The sequence below is a fragment of the Tupaia chinensis genome, unplaced genomic scaffold (genome assembly GCF_000334495.1).
Source record: "Tupaia chinensis unplaced genomic scaffold, TupChi_1.0 Scaffold000377_2, whole genome shotgun sequence".
Taxonomy (NCBI): Eukaryota; Metazoa; Chordata; class Mammalia; order Scandentia; family Tupaiidae; genus Tupaia; species Tupaia belangeri.
In genome coordinates, this window is record NW_006159876.1 from 2,146,512 (window position 1) to 2,165,265 (window position 18,754).

Here is an 18,754-nt window from a genome sequence, read left to right on the forward strand (position 1 = left end):
ACTTTGCAAACAGGCCAGCCCAGTAGCTGAATAGTTAGGGGAGCCTAGGTCCCGCATGGCAGATCAACTGTGATTCTGATCCAGGCCGTGGCACCTTGAAAACCACGGGGGGGACTAGCAGTTGACAGAAAGGCTATGTTGCTGGACTCCCACGTAGTCGACCACAGCTCAAGTCCTAAACTCATGCCAGGTATGTGTGCGTGCGTGCCCAAGATCCCGAGAGAGGAGAATGGAGCAAAAGGGCTTGCAGCATGGCCATCCTCCTTGGGGGATGATTTATTGCTTTCTGTCTCTCTGTCTCTCTGGTGACACACCCTATAGCAAAAACCTCTCAAAAAAACCATGCCGAGAGCATGTGTGTGTGCCCAAAATCCTGAAAGGAGAAATGGAGGAGAAGGGATTGCAGCGCGATCACATCCAATTGGGGGTGCTTCTCCCCTCTTTCCTGCCCTCTGCCAATTGAAAAACAAAGGAAACCAAAACTTTGAGAGCAATGCCTGAACTCAGTTACTTTAAAAAAAAAAATTTTTTTTTTCTTAATGAACTGGGACCAGCAGATAGCATAATGGGTATGTTGCTGGACTCCCACATGGCTGACCGTGGTTCGAGTCTCAAGCCCAGCAGCTTGAAACTCACACTGGGTGCATGTACATGAAACTCACACCGGGTGCATGTATATGCTTGCTGAGAGGAGAATGCAGAAGAAGAAGGGATTGCGGTGTGGCCATTCCCCTGGGTGGGGGAGGTGATATCTTATTTTCTGTCTCTCTGGAGAATACACGTGCCCTATAGCAAAAAATCTCTCTAAAAAAATAAAAGAAAACCCTATTTTCAGACTAGGGGTTAAACGAATTACCTAGGCCATAAGCATGAAAGTCAATATGCTCTGGCAGGAACAGAGGTCCAGGCCCAGCACCCACCCACCCATCTATCTCACTGGTCTTAGTCCTCAGCAGCCCCGAGGCATGACCTGCAAGTGCTGCATGTCTACAGTTTCAAAACCACAGCCTTGGCAGTGAGGTGTGCACCACAGAGACGCCGTCACCCCAGGGCGCGGGCGTGCTTGTTCATAGAACCGCTTCTGTGATGATGGACACGGCAAATAACCTGAATGTCCATCAGCGGGAGAAAGAGCAAGTGGCTGGTGATCTGTGCGCACAGCGTAATTAAGTCTGCTGCAATGCACGTGAGTGAGAGAGAGCTGCAGATACCCACCGAGATTAAGCTCATTAGTACACTAGTAAGTGCAAAAAGCAAGTCGTAAAGTAGGTACCTTACTCATAAACAATCTAAAAATACGCAAAACAATATCAATGTGCCAGGGACACATGTGCATCGTTAGAATGTGAGCTGGTGTATGGGAAATAATAAAGCTTCTAGGAAAAAATAGGAATATATCTTTATGACTTTAGGGCAGCACAGTTTTCTTAAACAGGCCACAAAAAGCACTAGCCATTGGACCAGCAGGTTGCATAGGTGCTGGACTCCATGTGGCTCATTGAGACTTGAGTTCCAGACCCGGCAGCTTAAAATGGACACTGGGCACATGTGCATGCATGCCCCAAATCCTGTGCCTACCATGAGTTTTAAGCTGCCAGGTCTGGGACTTGAAATGTGGTCGACTCTGTGGGAGTCCAACGACATAACCATTACACCATCTGCTGGTCCCCCTAGGATGGCTAAAATGTAAAAGACCAGCAACATTATCTGGAATGTGGATCAACCAGAGCTCTCAGACACTGCTGGTGGACGTGCAAGTTGGTGCGACCACTTTGGAACGCTATTCGACAGCATCTACCACTGCATGAATGGAAACGCCCTCCAGAAATTCAAGTTGTGGTTACATACCCAGAAGAAATGGGTAATACGTCCATCAAAAGACATGTTCACATTTCCTATATTCATAATATCCTCAAATTGGAAGTAACCCAAACGTGTGTTATCAAAAGAATGGATTATTATGGGTTATTAGTAGTAGTAATTATAGTCTCATGACCGACTTCTTCAGAGCACTGAAAAGAAAGGCCCTGAGCTAGCAGGCGGTGTGGTGGTTAAGGTGCTGGATCCCACTTGGCAAACTACGTGGTTTAAGTCCCAGAACTGGGGGTCTGAGCAACAGACCAGGCACATGTGCATGCATGCCCTAAATCCTGAAAGGGGGGTGGAAGAGAAGGAGTTAAGGCGTGGCCATCCCCCAGTGGGGGTGTAGGGGTGGAGTGAGTTTTGCTTTCCCTCTCTCACACACAAGCACATGCATCCTATGTATGGCAAAAATCTAAAAAGAAATAAACTCCTGCTACACACCACAGCATGACTCTTACAGGTGAATAAGGCAGACCCAAAAAAGAATATGCTGTGTGATTTGATTCTTCAGAAGGTCGAAAGCTGGCAGAACGCATCTACGGGATAGAGGTCAGACTACGGTACTTCAGGTAGGACTTCATGAAGAAGTCTTTCGGGGTGCTGGGAATGGCTAAGATCTTGATCCAATTGGCAGTTATACAGGCAGATTAACTAACTTTAGCAAGCTGTATGCTTAGGAGTGGTGCACAAAAAACTTTTTTTCTTTGAGAGAGAGATTTTTGCTATAGGGTACGTGTGCTCCCTGGAGAAACAGTGACAGACAGTGAGAAATCACCTCCCTGGGGTTGGGGAGGCCACGCCGCAATCCCTTCTCCATTCTCCTCTCGGGATCTTAGACACGCACGCACATGCACCTGGCATAAGTTTAAGCCACCAGGTCTGGGACTTGAACCGTGGCGAACCGTGTGGGAGTCCAGCACCTTACCCACTACAGTACCTGCTGGCCCCTCCACAAACTTCTTAAAGGCTTCTCATTGTACTCAAGAAACCTGAGCGTCCATCCAGATAATTACATCGAGCAACTCTTCAGACAAAGTGCTGCCATGAGCACTTGCTGTCCTGATCCCAGCTGACAGCTCAAAGGCCTAGAATAGCACAGCAGGTGGCAAGAACCCCCACATCCTTCAGCAAGGGCCATCCCTGTGGTTCAAGCTAAGAGCCTGGGGACACTCTGCCAGCCCCTCCAGGGTGACTGGGTGGAGCTTACAGAGGGCAGTTGTGATAGATTTCTGAAGAGAGTTGAGAGGGTCATATGTTCCCTGATGTGCAAGAGAAGGGAGGAGGCGCTTCAGGAGGCCAGTCAGGGGGCCAGCAGGTGGCGTGTGGTCAAGGCACTGGACTCCCACATGGCCTACTGTGGTTCGAGTCTTGGACCTGGTGGCTTGCTTTCTCTCTCTCTTTTCTCTGGTGAGTGTATGTGCCCTATAGAAAAGTTTTTAAAATAATAATAATAGATAAAATTAAATTAATAATTTTTTTTGAGAGGTTTTCGCTATAGGGCGCGTGCGCTCGCCAGACAGACAGAGACATAGAGACAGAAAGCGAGAAATCACCCCCCAGGGGGGATGGTCACGCCGCAATCCCTTCTCCTCCATTCTCCTCTCGGGATCTTGGGCACGCACGCACGCGCGCCCAGCGTGAGATTTAAGCCACCGGGTCCGAGACGCGAACCACGGTCGACTACGTGGGAGTCCAGCGACATAGCCATTACGCTAACTGCTGGTTCCCAAATTAATAATTTTTTTAAAAAGAGGCCGCTCGGAGAGTTTGGTATGTGACCCCAGAATTTGATGGCCCCTGGGACTGATGCCTGACACAAAATCGAGAAACCTAAAGGTGAGACACTGGAGCAGCTGGTGCAGGGCGAGAGGGGACTGCTCTGGGAGGTAGCACCATATCACTGTCCCATGGGGCATCCTGACTGGGGGCTGCGAGACTGCATCCCACCTCACAGGAGACCTGGAAAGGAGGAGGGGCTGCCATAGTGCCCTGGGCAGCTGCACACCCCAGACTGGGAGGGCTTCAGCAGCAGAGGCGTGGCCACGGGAGGTGTGGTCACACAGACAGCGATCTGATCTGTTCTTCTCTCTGCCAGTCACTGAAGGCCTTTCCTGCCCTCCAGGCTTCTCCACCCTGGGCCTGCCCTGTGGGGCCAGGGAGCAGCCTCAGAGGAAAGGTGAAGTGAACCGGCCTCAACGAGGCCATGGCATGCCAGCTGCACTTTGAGTGATATGAAACTAGATGCATTAAAAAAAATTATACTTACTTTAATGAACTTTATTTATTTTATGTATTTATTTTAATTTGACCAGAGAGAGAGAGAGAGAAAGTGAGAAAATAAGTCACCAGATCTGGGACTCAAACTGCGGTCAGCCATGTGGGAGTCCAGCACTCTTAGCCACCAAGCCACCTGCCAGCCCCCTAAACTAGATAATTTTTTAAAAAATTATTGCCAGAGGGTGTGTGCTCTCACCAGAAAGAGAGAGAGAAAACACCCTTCATGATGGGGCATGATCGCACCACAATTTCATCTTCTCCATTTCTCCACCCCGTCAGGATTTAGGGCACACAAACACACACCCAACCTGCCATGTCTTTCAAGCCATTGGGTCTGGGATTCGAACCTCAGCCATGTGGGATCCAGCTCTCTTATCCACTAGGCCATGGAGCCAGCCTTAGACTAGATTTTCTATTTACCAAAGTGAGACTGTCTTCGATGCTAAAAGGGCTCCCCGAAAGCTATAAGACCTGCCTGAGACTTTATTTAAGGACAGGAAGAAAGACCAGGCTGAACCCAGCTGGCCAGTCGATGGGTGCCTCTGAGTAAAGTGCCTGGCCCCTGGTAGGTGCACCAGGGCCCCAGGTAGGTGCCCTTGACCATGGGAGAAGCTGCTTCCCAGGTCATGCTGGCCCCACTCCACTCCCAAGAAACACCTCCCACTCCTAGGAAGGTCTTGCTGGGGCTGGAGGCTGACAGGGAGAAAACGCCTCTGCAGAATGTTGCTTCAGTCTCTGGAATGTGCACTTGCCCGGTGCCATCCGCTGGACATTCCTGCCTGAAATTCCAACCGAACCATACGGAACAACTGTCCCGAGCAGGTCCTGGGCCTGGCTGGGCCTGACTGGCCTCCCAACTTCCGAGCTGCTGTTGGAGGCTATGCCCCCACTTCCTCGGCCTGCTCCAGCTCCAGCCTCGAGGCCATCCTTGAGGCTGGGTGGGCAGGAAGGCAGTGGTCTGGCCTCCCCGAAGGCCTGGCTCAGACCATGGTGACCACTGAGTGGGGCTTGGGTGGGTCATGGCCATCCACCATTCCCTGCTTTGGAGAGCTGGGACTTCCGGGTGCAGAGGAAATGCCCCGTTCCCGGAACCTTGGACAACACGGATGTTCTCTTGGTTCAGCTTTCGGGCTCAGTGAACGGGAGGAGAGGGGCTGCTGTGCCCGAGAGCTCGCTGTAATACCAGGCCTCCGCTGGAGCTGTCTCACTCCTGAGAACAATCGCGTCACGTGGATGTTATTCCTTCCATTTTACTGATGAGAAGGAGGAAGTCCCGCAAGTTGGAAAACTAGGGGGAGGCGGGCTGCCTTTCTCACTGTCTTCTTCGCAGCATTACGCTGCTCCGGGCACAATCTCCCATTCACGCTCTCCTCAGCAGTTGTACATTCAGAAGTTTCAGTGATGTTCCTTCTGGTATATAATACTTAACAGGATGCAATAGTTCTGGGAGACAAGGACGGGGGCCTCCTGTCCAGTCCCATCCCTTACCAGTCGTGTGCTCAGGAAGGAGCTATGAACATCTCCAAGCCCTGGCTTCCTTACCTGCAGGGAGTACTAACAACAGCACCTTCTCTAGGGCCTAGCAGGTGGCATGGTGGCGAAGGCACTGGCCACCCACATGGCCAACTGTGGTTCAAGTCCCAGACCTAGAGGCTTGAAAATCACATTGCATACTTGTGTGTGCATGCCCCAAATCCCAGAAGAGTGGAGAAGGGATTGTGGCATGGCCATCCCTCCTGGAGGCCACTTTTGTTTTCTCTGTCTCTCTCTGGCAAGGGCACACACCCTATGGCAAAAACCTTTAAAGGGGGGGGGGCACCTCTCCAGTGCTTGGTGAAAATGTGCAATTGTGCATGGGAAGAAGCACAGTTATACATATCTGTTCAGGGATCATTATTTCTGATTACGGTGAGCACACCTAGCGAGGGGATGGGTCGGGAAGTATGGCTTCCTTGTGCAGACGAGAGCTGGGACTCTGAGGTTCAAAGAGTAGAGAGTATTCAAGGTCACAAATGGTCACTGGGGTGGTCCTAATAATTCAGCCTGTGTCTCTGCATGGTGTCAGCTTCCCTGGAGGGGGTCCCTGGTGTTCTGGAGCCCTCCGTGGGCTTCTGAGCATTTGCCAACACTTCCCCGTTCACGGTGCACACCGGGAAGTGCTGAGCTGTGTGCAAAGGCGGGGACAGGCGAGTAGGTGGCTGCAGCTGCGGGCGACCAGAGAAGGCTGGTTGTGTTCACTGTACCCTGGAGAACAGCTTGCAGGGGTGGGAAGAGGGGGCTGCTTGGAATAGATGAGGAGTACAGAAGGCTCCGTGGGCAAAGAGCTCTCCCCACAAGGTCTCCGCTCCTGCTCCAAGCCACACAGGCTCCACCAGCCTGAAGACAAGTCTCAAGTTCTACATTTTTCCTGGCCCTTTTCCAATCTGATCCTTGGAAACATCCCACTGAGTTTCTCTAACCCTTTCTCACGTCACCCTTGAAACCCACACACAGGCACTCATGCCTTCACGCTGCAAACTCGGTTCTCCCGAGGCGAGGCTGGGGACCCCCCACCCCATCCTGAAGCGGGATCCAGCCCACATCTGGGCATCTGGACCCCAGGAACAATAGCACATCTACAAGCCAGCAGAGGAGCCCGGCTCATTCTGAGTAAAAATAACCTGTCAAATCAATTCCAGCAGCAGAACCAATTAGGGTGGACCGCAGGGGAATAAGTACGCAGTGTTTAACTTAATCATCTTTCTGTTCCAGCGGCGCTTGGCAAGGTCTGCATGACTAAGGCAAAGAACTGTTATATAACTGATATTTTTATTCCTCGCCCCTTCTCTTCAGACAGAGAAGCCGTTACACTTCCATCTCCTTCAGAGTCAGAAAAAAGACGAAGGAGAAGCATGAAGACGGTCTCTGAACTTGCACAGTGATGGGAAAGAAAGGCTTTTTCTCATTGTTAATAGAGAAGCACAAAACAGCTCACTATGTGACCTTGGGCAAGTCACTTTTCTTCCGTGAATCCCCATCTGAGAAGGATCTTTCTCCAAGAGCCATCCTTACAAATTCCGACGCTGTTACCTAGGATGGCTTTGACTCTAAAACCCCTCGTGGCCAGGACAACCTCTTATCCATCTTTGAATTATCGCAGGGCTCCTGGACTGTGTCTGCACATTCAGGTGCTCAGCAAATACTTGCTAACCTGGAGCAGCTGGTTCATTCGTGGGGTGTTTCTAGAAGACCTGCTAGCTGTGGGTCATAGACACCCAGGTGGTGTCTACGGAAAGAAGAAGGTCCCTCATTTGGGAGGAGTGAGGTGTGTCTCTGAGACGACGGAGCTGTGTGTGAGGACCGAGTGCGATAGGGAAGAGAGGGGAGAGGGCAACATTTCTAACTCTGGGATGGTAGGAAGCATTTCCTGGGGAAGGTAAAATGGGGTCGGGCCTGGAAAAGCGTTCAGAATTCTAACACTGATGAGGTTAAGGATATTCTAGGGCAAGCTGTGGGAAAGACTCTTGCAGAAGTAGGAAGAGGAAAAAGCCTGAGAACAACCAGTGGTTTGTGTTGGGAAGAATAAATGAATGGGGGGCCAGTGGGTGGCGTGGCGGTTAAGGCTCTGGACTCCCACATGGCTGACTGCGGTTCAAGTCCTGGACCCGGCGGCTTTCTCCAGCTCTTTCTCTCCTTCTGTCTCTGTCTGGTGAGCACACAGGTCCTATAGCACATTAAAAAAAATCATAGTAAATAAATAGTTCTTTAAAATAAATCAATGAATGGAGGGGTGGGTAGATAGCTCAGACCGGACCAGGACAGGTATCTGGATCTGGGCTGAGGTACCACGGAGAGGGAGGTGGGTAGGGTCTCTAAGAAGCCCACCTTCTCTTCTGGCCAGTGGGCAGGTTCTCCCTTCTAAACAGAGATGACCTCTGGCGTGGGTCCCTGGGGACAGCTTTGTGGTCTCGGGTCTGGGGGAGGAAGGCAGGGCCGTTGCTGACACAGAGGTGGAGTCCTTTTGCCTTACACCTTGCCCGGGTGGGTGTTCGCAGTGCTCTGGGCCAGAGGAAATAGAACGGTCCATTATCACAGCAGACGTGGTCTGTGGCCTCAGCACCCGCCTGTGCGCCCACCTCAGCACCCATCTCAACACCCACCTCCACACCCACAGGCACAGTGGGCCAGTGTGGAGCAAAGCCCAAAGGAGTGGGTGGGTTGGCTGTTAAGGCTCTGGACTCCCACATGGCTGACTGCGGTTCAAGTCCTGGACCCGGCGGCTTTCTCCAGCTCTTTCTCTCCTTCTGTCTCTGTCTGGTGAGCACACAGGTCCTATAGCACATTAAAAAAAATCATAGTAAATAAATAGTTCTTTAAAATAAATCAATGAATGGAGGGGTGGGTAGATAGCTCAGACCGGACCAGGACAGGTATCTGGATCTGGGCTGAGGTACCACGGAGAGGGAGGTGGGTAGGGTCTCTAAGAAGCCCACCTTCTCTTCTGGCCAGTGGGCAGGTTCTCCCTTCTAAACAGAGATGACCTCTGGCGTGGGTCCCTGGGGACAGCTTTGTGGTCTCGGGTCTGGGGGAGGAAGGCAGGGCCGTTGCTGACACAGAGGTGGAGTCCTTTTGCCTTACACCTTGCCCGGGTGGGTGTTCGCAGTGCTCTGGGCCAGAGGAAATAGAACGGTCCATTATCACAGCAGACGTGGTCTGTGGCCTCAGCACCCGCCTGTGCGCCCACCTCAGCACCCATCTCAACACCCACCTCCACACCCACAGGCACAGTGGGCCAGTGTGGAGCAAAGCCCAAAGGGCCCAGCAGCAGAAGCCCCGGAGCAGCCCTCTAAAAACGAGGGATGAGGACTTGGAGGAGAAATGCCAGCTTCCTCACACCGGGCAGGGTACCATGGGGGTGCGTCCCGACCATCTCCCAGAGCGCCCCAGTGGCAGTGCAGCCAACCTGACCAGCAGCACTCCTGGGATTGCTACCTTCCTTATCTGTCTCACGGCTGCACCCTTAGCCTGAGGGGTCACTTCCCACCTGCACTTAATCAAGGTCAGCTTCCTGAACCAAGGGAAGTATTGACCCGCCCTCATTTTGTGACCAGGGAAACTGAGTCCTAGAGAGCAGGCGATTTACTGATTGCCACGGGACAGCTGGCTAAACCAGTCCAGCCCTGGCCTCGCACCAGAGCCCTCCCATTACAGGGGCAGGTCTGAGACCGGGACGCTGTCCCCTCGGCTCCCGGAGGCACCAGCACGGCAGAGGACAGCAGCAGAGACTTCCTCCCCCACTCCTGCTTGAACAGAAAGCAAGAGGCCTCGGCAAGGGGGAGGGGAGGGGACCTCAGGCTCCCAGGTGTGGCCCCATTAGCCTGAAAAGTGTGCCTTTGTCTCCGCAGTCACCCTTCCGGCTGCCTCCATTGGCTCCAGATGCTGAAACCTATATACGGTTGCAAAATGGAGTTATTAGCCCTTAAAAAGAGGAGGAGGGTTTGATTTTTTTTTTCCCTCGGGGAGCAGGACATGAAGCTTGGGGTCTCTCCATCTCAACATTAAGTGCTCTAACCACAGAAACGACATTAAGGTGCCAGAACAACCAGCAACAGGGAGCAGAGTTTCTGTGGAAAGAATGGAGTTCTTCTAAAAGCAAGCAAATGCATCTTAGAACGCGCGGAGCTGTTTGCTGTCACTGAAAGGAATCCAAGGGGAATGTCGCTGAGGAACAAAGACATTTTCTGTCTCTTTAGATAACTCAAGGCAGCTTGACATCTTAGTCAACACGAGAAACAAAGATGTTGTGTGTTCAGGGAAAGGAAACTATTTTTTCTCTTAAAAAGAAAGATGTTATCACCTAGCTCTGGAAACAGACGGAGCACAATTTGACGCCTTGCCAGGTTCAATAAACACTGCTTTGATGTGCTAACAGCCCCTGATGGCGCTGGTCTTGAAATGAGCTCACCTGTAGGATACTCATAGATTATTCTTTTTTTTATTTTTTAAAAAATTGTTTTTTCAGAGATTTTTGCTACAGGGCGCATGCACTCGCCCGAAACAGAGAGACAGAGAGACAGAAAGCGAAAAATCACCCCCCAGGCCCTTCTCCTCCATTCTCCTCTCGGGATCTTGGGCATGCACGCACACGGCGTGAGTTTAAGTCACCGGGTCCAAGATTCGAAGCACGGTTGACTACATGGGAGTCCAGTGACATAGCCATTACGCTAATTGCAACTCCAGAATCAACCAAGCACAATTTGACACCCTGCTAGGTTCAATAAACACTGCTTTGATGTGCTAACAACCCCTGAAGGAGCTGGTCTTGAAGTGAACTCACCTGTAGGATACTCACAGATTGTTCTAACACTTGCCTTTCTGCCAAGTGGGGACAGGAGGCCGAGGACCCTCGAGCAAGTCATCCTATTCCCCACTTGCCATGGAGTATTTCTGAAAGGCTAATTTCAAATTCCTTTATCCAACCAATGAGAAATTGAGTATGTTTATTGTCTGGCTGGAGAGATGGGACATCTGGAGATGGCGGACTAGGTTGGTCATAGCTGTAATTATGATAGGTCAAAAAGTAAGCAGAGCATCAGTGACGAGGGCCTGGGGAAGGGAGAGCCCATTTCACCGAGATTCAGTCCTTTTTCCTCTGGCTCTTACCTGAGTTGGCGGAAATGGAATGAATAGTCGGGAAGGACCTGGTAGCTTCGCTAAGACAGACGGCGCGTGATGGAGTTGTCCGATCAGGTTGGAATGGTAACTTGGGTCCCAATTTGGAGGACCCTGGATATCATGTAAAGGAGTCGGAACGTTTTTTCTGTTGTATTTTGGGGCCAGCAGGTGGCGTGGTGATTGGGACACTGGACTCCCACATGGCTAACTGCAGTTCGATTTCCAGACCTGGCAGCTCTCTCTCTCTCTCTCTCTCTCTCTCTCTAGTGAGCACAAGTACCCTGTTGGTAATTGATAATAATAGTAATAATAAATTGAATAAAATAATTCTTTAAAAGAATCACCTTGGGGGAAGAAAATGAGCTCAAGAAGGTTTCCTACCTACCCCGAGGGGTAATCCCCGATACAGTGTTGATACAATAAGTCCATTCCTATAACTGGTTAATTTTGCGGGGTTGGTGGAAAGGAAGGAAGAGGGTGTTTCATTGTGTTTTTGAAATGACAGAGTGGAAGAGGGATTTCTCAGCTGAAGCAGACCACCAGGACACACTCTCCCTGCTGGGACACAAGACCCAGCTGTTGCCCAAGCCTGGCATACACCGTGAAATTGCAGCGCCAACCTGTTTGAGCTGCTGGTTAAAATTCTGCTGGTTTGGGGCCAGCAGGTGGCATGGAGGTTGGAGTGGCCAACTCTGTGGTTCAAGTCCCAGACCCAGCAGTTTAAAAATCATGTCAGGCGTGTGTATGTGTGTGTGTGTGTGTGTGTGTGTGTGTGTGCCCAAAATCCCAAGAAGAGACTGGAGGAGAGGGGACTGAGGTGTGGCCACGCCACCCTGGGGGAGGGAGGTGATTTCCCACTTTCTCTTTCTCACTGTCTCCCTACAGCGAGGACACACGCCCTATAGCAAACTAAACTAAAATAAAAGATACTCTGCTGTTCTTTCCCAATAAACCGATAAACATTAGTTTTATGGCCTAGCCACACAACTTTTGCTTCAGGCTGGCTTCGGCCTGTTACTCACTTAATTAATTTGTGTTTCCAGCATCCCTCCAAGATCTATCAGAGGGAGGGAAACTTCATCAAGGCCTCTCGCACTTCTGTACGAAGTCTCCGTGTTTCTGAGTTATTGGGGTTTCCCCTCCACTCCTCTGAGACCAGACTTGGGAGATGTATATTTCAGTCAATACTCTATTAAGCAGAAAGCTTGGGGAGTTGGGGACGCAAGGTAATAAACTTTTCTGGGTAATGGAGGGTTCTGTTGATAAAACTCAATTCGTTTCAGTCGTCTTTGGAGCTGCTGGTTATTAAAAAATGTCCGAGTGTACTTTTTCTGCCCTCGGATGGTGATTAAATGGATCTTAGCTGAAGACGGTTCTTGCGGCCACACAGGAGCGGTGTAGTCATCAATAACCACAGGCCAGGCTTGGCAAATGGGGTGGGAAAGGACACAGGCCGGCCACTGCTGACCACGTGGCTGCGGGGGACCACAGGGCCAGCCGCTGCCACCACACCCTGCCCCATCCTCTCCTCACATAACCCAACGTAGGCAGCCACCGTCATGGCACGATCTTTTTCTTGCCTGATCTTCACCTGACTTTCAGGAAGAGCTTGGGGGGAAAGCCGTTAAGGGGACTTGTTTAAAGCGCAACTTCCAGGGGAGGTTGCAGGGGTCTGGCCCCCTGGATCACAGAGCGTAGTAGCAAGAACACTGAAGAGAAGACCTCATTTCTCGCCCTGACGCTGCTATTCATTACCTGTGTGCCTTGGGCAAGTGGCTTTTCTCCGGGCCTCATTATCTGCCTCCATAAAGGAGAGGGCCAGGCGGTCTGCGAGGTCCCTCCACGCAGCTGTAAGACTGGGATAAGAACAGCACCTTTTCTGCTGCCCCCGAGGAGGTGTGGACAGACAAAAATCAGAAGTGACTGGAACTGCTCGGGAAGCTGTAAAGCCGTGGAGTGGGAAGGAGTGAGTCTGCCCGAGAGGCTCCCCTGGCAACCAGGACTTCCTGATGTGAATCAGGTGTGAGTGTGATCCCATTGGAGGTCTCGCAGCCAGCCTGGGAGATTACGGCTGGGGTGGGGCCCGGATGGGAGGTCAGGGTGCAGCCTGGCCTCCTGGGGCCTCCCTTCAGGTCCCATACCCAGTAGGACACACACTCCCCATCCCCTGCTCAGGTCTTGCTGTGCTGTGTGCATCTTCCACTCCTGCAGTTCCTCTCCCTGGGTCCTCAGGAAGTCCCTGGCAGGAAAGCAGGCAGAGCCCTCCGTCACTGCCCTGCCCAGATGAGAAACAGAGCCACCACGAGGCCAGCAGTTGGCGTAATGGCTACGTCGCTGGACTCCCATGTAGTCGACTGTGGTTCGAGTCCCGGACCTGGTGACTTAAACTCACGCTGGGTGCATGTGCATGTGTGCCAAAGATCCTGAGAGAAAAAGGGAGGAGAAGGGATTTCAGCATGGCCATCCCCCCGGGGGGGGTGGTGATTTCTCACTTTCTGTCTCTCTCTCTCTCTGTCTTTCTGTTGTGCACATGCCCCCTAGCAAAAACCTCTCCCCGCCCCAAAAAAAAGAAAGAAAGAAAGAAAAAGAAAAAACAAAAAGAAACAGAGCCACCTCCAGACAGAGCTAATGGGTCCAAAGTGCCCCCATAAGACAGAGCCCAGCGAGGCCCTGGTCCATAGCGCTGCGGGAAAAGCATGGGCACTGAGGGTCCAGGGTTTGAATCCTTGCTGAGCCAATGACCCACTCACCCGCTGTGTGACCTATTTAATGTCTCTGAAACCTAGCTGGAAACACACCTGGGAGGCTGTCGGTGTGCAACCCCTTCTGGCCACAGCAGTGACCTCGAGAGTCCCCCTTATACTGACAACGGCCCTGGAGGGTACTTGCAAACTAGATGCAGTGGGAGTCCGTAGATGTCTAGATGGCTGAAGACCTAGCCCCTCCTCGGCCCGCCTCTCCCCACGCAGGCCCTGCCTTAAAACTGGGGCTCCATGGAAGTCCTTTCTGGCTCCCCCCACTGCTCCTCAGACTCCTCTTGTCATGAACGGATCCCCAGCTCTGTGACACCGTCTTTCTCAAAGGTGCAGGACATTTTCAGGAAGTAAAATACTTTGGCCAAGAGCTGAGGGGTTTAACTGCACCTTCGCATGAATATGGCATCTGTGTGAAACCTCTGCTCCGTGTCCCCAGCTGCAGGACAATAGGGGCCATTATAACTTTGCTCAGGGACTGAGAACATCTGGTTCAAATAACACACACACACACACACACACACACACACACCCCAACAGGAATACATTACAATGGAAACAATCACTCTTACACTCTCCTGCCTTTCAGTTCAGGGAAACAAGATACAAGGCTGTCCTGGAGGAATGTCTTCCCTCTACTGCTGGCTTTACAGTTAGGGGATCAGGGATGGCTAGTCACTGGTCTAAGGTCACCCAGCAAGCCAGAGACCGCAGCCGAGCAGCAACCTGGGCCGCCCAACTTCCAACGAGCCTCTCCCTAGTTTCTCCTGCCCCAGTCCCCTGCCTGGGGGGGAGGAGAGCTGGCCCTCTGTCCTTGTGATGTGGAGGACTGAGAAAGGCACTCCTTCCTCCAAGAGTTCGAGGGCTCAGGGTCCCCAGGTGGCAGATGGCTTTTTATCACACGCAGCAAGGTCATCTGTGCAGCCTGTCCTGGAGCGGCAACCAATAGGGACACCCTAGAGTCATGGAGCCTGCGAGGGGTGTGAGGGCGCTCCAGGACCAACCAGGTGAGGGTCACCAACTCCAGGGGGCCCAGGGTGCAATGGAGCTGGTGGCGCAGGCGAGGCAAGTGCTCTTGGCGCCAGCTGGGGCCGGGGACTGTGGGTGCCCAGGCCCGAGCTTTCCGGGAGGCTAGGTCTGCTTGGCAGCCTGGGCAGAAGTGCGGAAAGAGAGGAGGAAAAACGCGGCACAGGCCGGCGGGAGCACCCTGCAGTCAGGCCCACCCCGTCGCACGCTCCAGGGTGCACATCCCCGCGGAAGAGCACTAGGGCGGTCTTCTCTCCATGTGCGGTTTCTCCTCCTCGGTTTCTCTGGGTTCCCCCGTCTGTTTGGGTTCTGCTGCCTGGGGTCCCCGTGTGGATGTTCTCTGGTGAACCCTCCTGCACCTAGCCCTTCTGCTCCGAGGAGTCAGCCATTTCTGCTGCACAGGAAGGGAAATCCCTCTTGTGCTTGCCTCACTCTGCCATCCTGGAAGGCCACCCCCTTCCCCTGTGACCCCCATGGCTGGCTCTGTCAGAGCCAAGCACGGCACGCAGCAGCGAGCAGTTAGGGCCTGAGAGGGCAGCCTGGGAATTTTATTTCCTCCTTTACCTCCCTCATGCCCCTGCCTCCCTGCTCCTTATTTTTACTGCAGGACTGAAGGGTTGAGGGGCCTCAGAATCCTCTGGCCCGGCCCCCTCACTAGGCAGAACAGCAGGGGACCTACGCAGGGTGTGCCTGGGCTCAGAGCCTGGCAGCCACGCTTTCTAGAGCTTTCTAGACGTGTGACCTGTGCCAGTCATTTTACTCATACTCGGGAGAACCGCTCACTGAGACCCTCCAGGCAACAGCACTGCTCAGACAAGGTCCACGTGGCCATGGGGCTTGCGCTGGAGCTTGGGAGACAGACGATAAATAAATACAGTGTTTGCAGGGTGATTGTCAGCCGAGTGAGGAGACGGAGCTGGGCAGGAGGGTGCTATCTGAGCTGGAGTGGATCGGCCAAGACCTGATCGCTGATCTCAAGCAAATACCCACAGGAAGTGAGGGCGTGACCACACGGGGTCTGGCTAAGAGCTGGGGCAGAGGAGCCAGCCGCAGAGACCCTGAGGCCGGGATTCAAGTGACCGGCTGGAGACAGTGAGGGGGCAGTGGTAGTGGGCAGAATCAGCAGAAGTGAAGGGCATGGGTCACACTGGTCTTGCTGGTCGGGATAAGAGTTGTAAATTTTAGTCTGAATGAGAAGGAAGGATGTTAGACAGTCTTGATCAGGAGAGTGACACATCTGGCTTAAATTTTTATTTTATTTTATATTTTATTTTATTTTTGCTATAAGGTGTGTGTACTTACCAGAGAGAGACAGAGAAGGGGAGAGAGAGAGAGAGAGACGGAGAGAGAACAATCATGCCTAGAGAGGATGGCCGCACTGCACTGCCTGGTCGGGATAAGAGTTGTAAATTTTAGTCTGAATGAGAAGGAAGGATGTTAGACAGTCTTGATCAGGAGAGTGACACATCTGGCTTAAATTTTTATTTTATTTTATATTTTATTTTATTTTATTTTATTTTTGCTATAAGGTGTGTGTACTTACCAGAGAGAGACAGAGAAGGGGAGAGAGAGAGAGAGACGGAGAGAGAACAATCATGCCTAGAGAGGATGGCCGCACTGCAATGCCCTCTCCTTCAGTCTTCGCGTGGGATTTGGGGCGCTCATGCGTATGTGTGATTGTCAAGCTGCTCATCTGATGCCGGAGCCACGTGGTCTGCCATGTGGGATTCAGCTGCCCTAACATCCACGCCACCTGCTGGCTCTGGATCTAGCTTCTATTCTAAAAGGCAGTGCTAAGGATAGGTCAGAAGGGGAATCCAGGAGGCCAGCCAGGAGGTGATTTCACCAATCCAGGGAGTAATCGCGGTGGCTGGCCCCTGGTGGTCATGATGGAGGTGAGAGCTGAACATACTCGAGTTGGGCTGGATGGGGATCTGCCAGCTGCAGAGGAATCAGGATGATGCAGCTGGAAGGATGGAGTTGCTTTTAGCTGAGAAGACCATGTGGGCCACGTAGGCTGGGGCAGTGAAGTGGGAAGGTCAGAGTTCTATCAATATCGGGGTGTTTTATTTGGGATGCTCATCGGATACCCAAGTGGGCGCACTGCGAAGGCAGTGGGGTGTGTGGGTTTGGAGATGAAGAGATGTCTAATTAGACAAAGGCGTGGGAGCCTGCAGCACATGCTGGTGGGAGCAATGGGACCGGGTAGACTGACCAAGGGCTTCGAATATTACTATTCCAGAGGCTTCCCGATCTCTCTCTCTGACCAGATCTCCGTCCTGAAGTCCAAGCTAGAATACTACTATTCCAAAGGCTTCCACATCTCTCTGGCCCGATCTCCATCCTGAACTCTAAGCTCGGATATTACTATTCCAAAGGCTTCCAGATCTCTCTCTCTGACCAGATCTCTGTCCTGAACTCTAAGCTCTGTTATCTGAGCACTTCCTTTGGTTCTGCAGACTATACTAGAGGGATCGGAAAGTCCGGAAATCTGGTCCCCTCAATGTCTCCTCTGGAAGGGTGACAGATACACATCTTCTTTGCGCTGAGGGTGAGAGCTGGAGAGAATCCAGGTGTCCCTCTGGCCTACCTCTTCAGTCTTCGCAAATGAGAAAACTGAGTCCCAAGAGAGGAAGCGACTTGCTTGAGGTCATATCAAGATGAAGCCTCAGGGCTCCACACGCTGCCTCTCTGGGAGCAGGGAGAGCAGTGCTCAGCTCAGACCACCGGCCAAGCGCATCGCTGTCCAGTTGGAGAAAGAGTCCTCCATGGCTCTCCATCAGCCCATCAGGATAAAGTCCAGGGTCCTTGCAAGGGCAGCTGAGTCCTTGCTGCCTCCCCGGCTGCATCTCCTAACGCTCCCAGGGCGCACCCTGCCCAGCCTCTGGCCGTTCCCCCAGTAGACATGCCCCCAGACTCTGCCTACATGCCCTTCCCCCTTCCCTCCTAACCACTCCTACCCAGCCTTCCGCCTAGAGGTCTAGCCTTCAAGAACCTTCTCGAGGCCAGATGGTGGAGCGCGGTAACATGGCGCTCTGCGAAGTTACACTCCTGTGCCAAGGTCCCAGGTTTGCGTCCCGAGGCCTCCCTCTGTATGCCCATGATCCAGGCTGGCTCGGGCTAGGGGTGGGCTGTGGGGTGAAGACCTGTTGGGAGTGCCACCTCTCTCAAGTTAGGAAATAAATCAATAAACTTAAAACCAAGCAAACCTCCAATGCCTCTATTTTCTGGATCAGGCTCCCCACCTCAGCGTCCCCTTGATCATCTCTCCCATGTGGCGTTGTGTTTGTCTATTTTTTTAGTTTTTCTACCTCTCCAGGGTTCAGCAAGGTTAATAGCTCCGAGAAGAAAGGGAATGCTGGGAAAATCCCAAGTGCCAGGGTTTTAGGCTTACACCATTAAAGATGAAGCCACCCGACCGCTGCCCAACTCCAGACAGGGTTTACGGTGAAGTCTTACACCCGGGCAGGCCTCAGCTCAAATCCAGGGCGGCCAGCTCGGGGCTGTGTGAACGGTGGTCCCTTCCCTGTAAACTGAGTGAAAGCCCACACCTACTTCATGGGACCGACGTGGGAATTAAGAGGCCAGCCCTGGACCGGGGGAGCCTGGACAATGGTCTCTGTAGTTGCTGATATTCATGACCAGCTCTGCTCCTTTGGAAAAATTGCACAATCAGAGCTAGTTGCTGACAGCGAGCAGACAAAGCGGTGCTCACCAGAAAACGAAGGGGACAGCAAGGGGACAGGCAGCTGTGTCTACCGAGGGTCGAGCATTTCCTCAGAAGGGTGGCAACATTCCTTTTAAGCACGGCACCTGGGCAACGCTAGCAAAGCTTGGATGGGGAACAGCTTTGCTAGCTCTGAAGAGGCCCAGCTGACGCCCCAGGACGGCTGGAGTGCAGGGAAGCAGCCCTGCCCACCCACTCTGTCCTGCGTGGGGACGGAGCCGGCGTCCTCCGTCGCGTCTCTCACCGTCTCCCCATTACACCCGTGCTCACCTCTTCCACTCTGGCGCCAGGAGCGCTTCCCATGACCTCACACAGTTGGAGACCTGAGTTGTCATTAAGGCTGGCCTTGGGGCACCCACGGAGTGGAGGCTTGGTTTTCGTGAGAGAAGCCTACGACCATGGCAGGGAGGTCTGGACGAGTCCCGTGTGGGGTCTTCCCACACCCCCTGTTCCC

At 52.6% G+C, this 18,754-nt stretch overlaps 1 long non-coding RNA gene across 1 annotated transcript in view; it reads left to right on the forward strand.

Moving 5' to 3' along the window:
- Positions 1-1,924, forward strand: part of LOC102473576 (uncharacterized) — a 6,772-nt gene extending 4,848 nt beyond the window's left edge. Inside the window, exon 3 of the long non-coding RNA XR_335281.1 lies at positions 1,675-1,924. This is a non-coding gene — a long non-coding RNA (uncharacterized LOC102473576). The remainder of the gene's footprint in view (positions 1-1,674) is intronic.
- Positions 1,925-18,754: the final 16,830 nt, after the last annotated feature.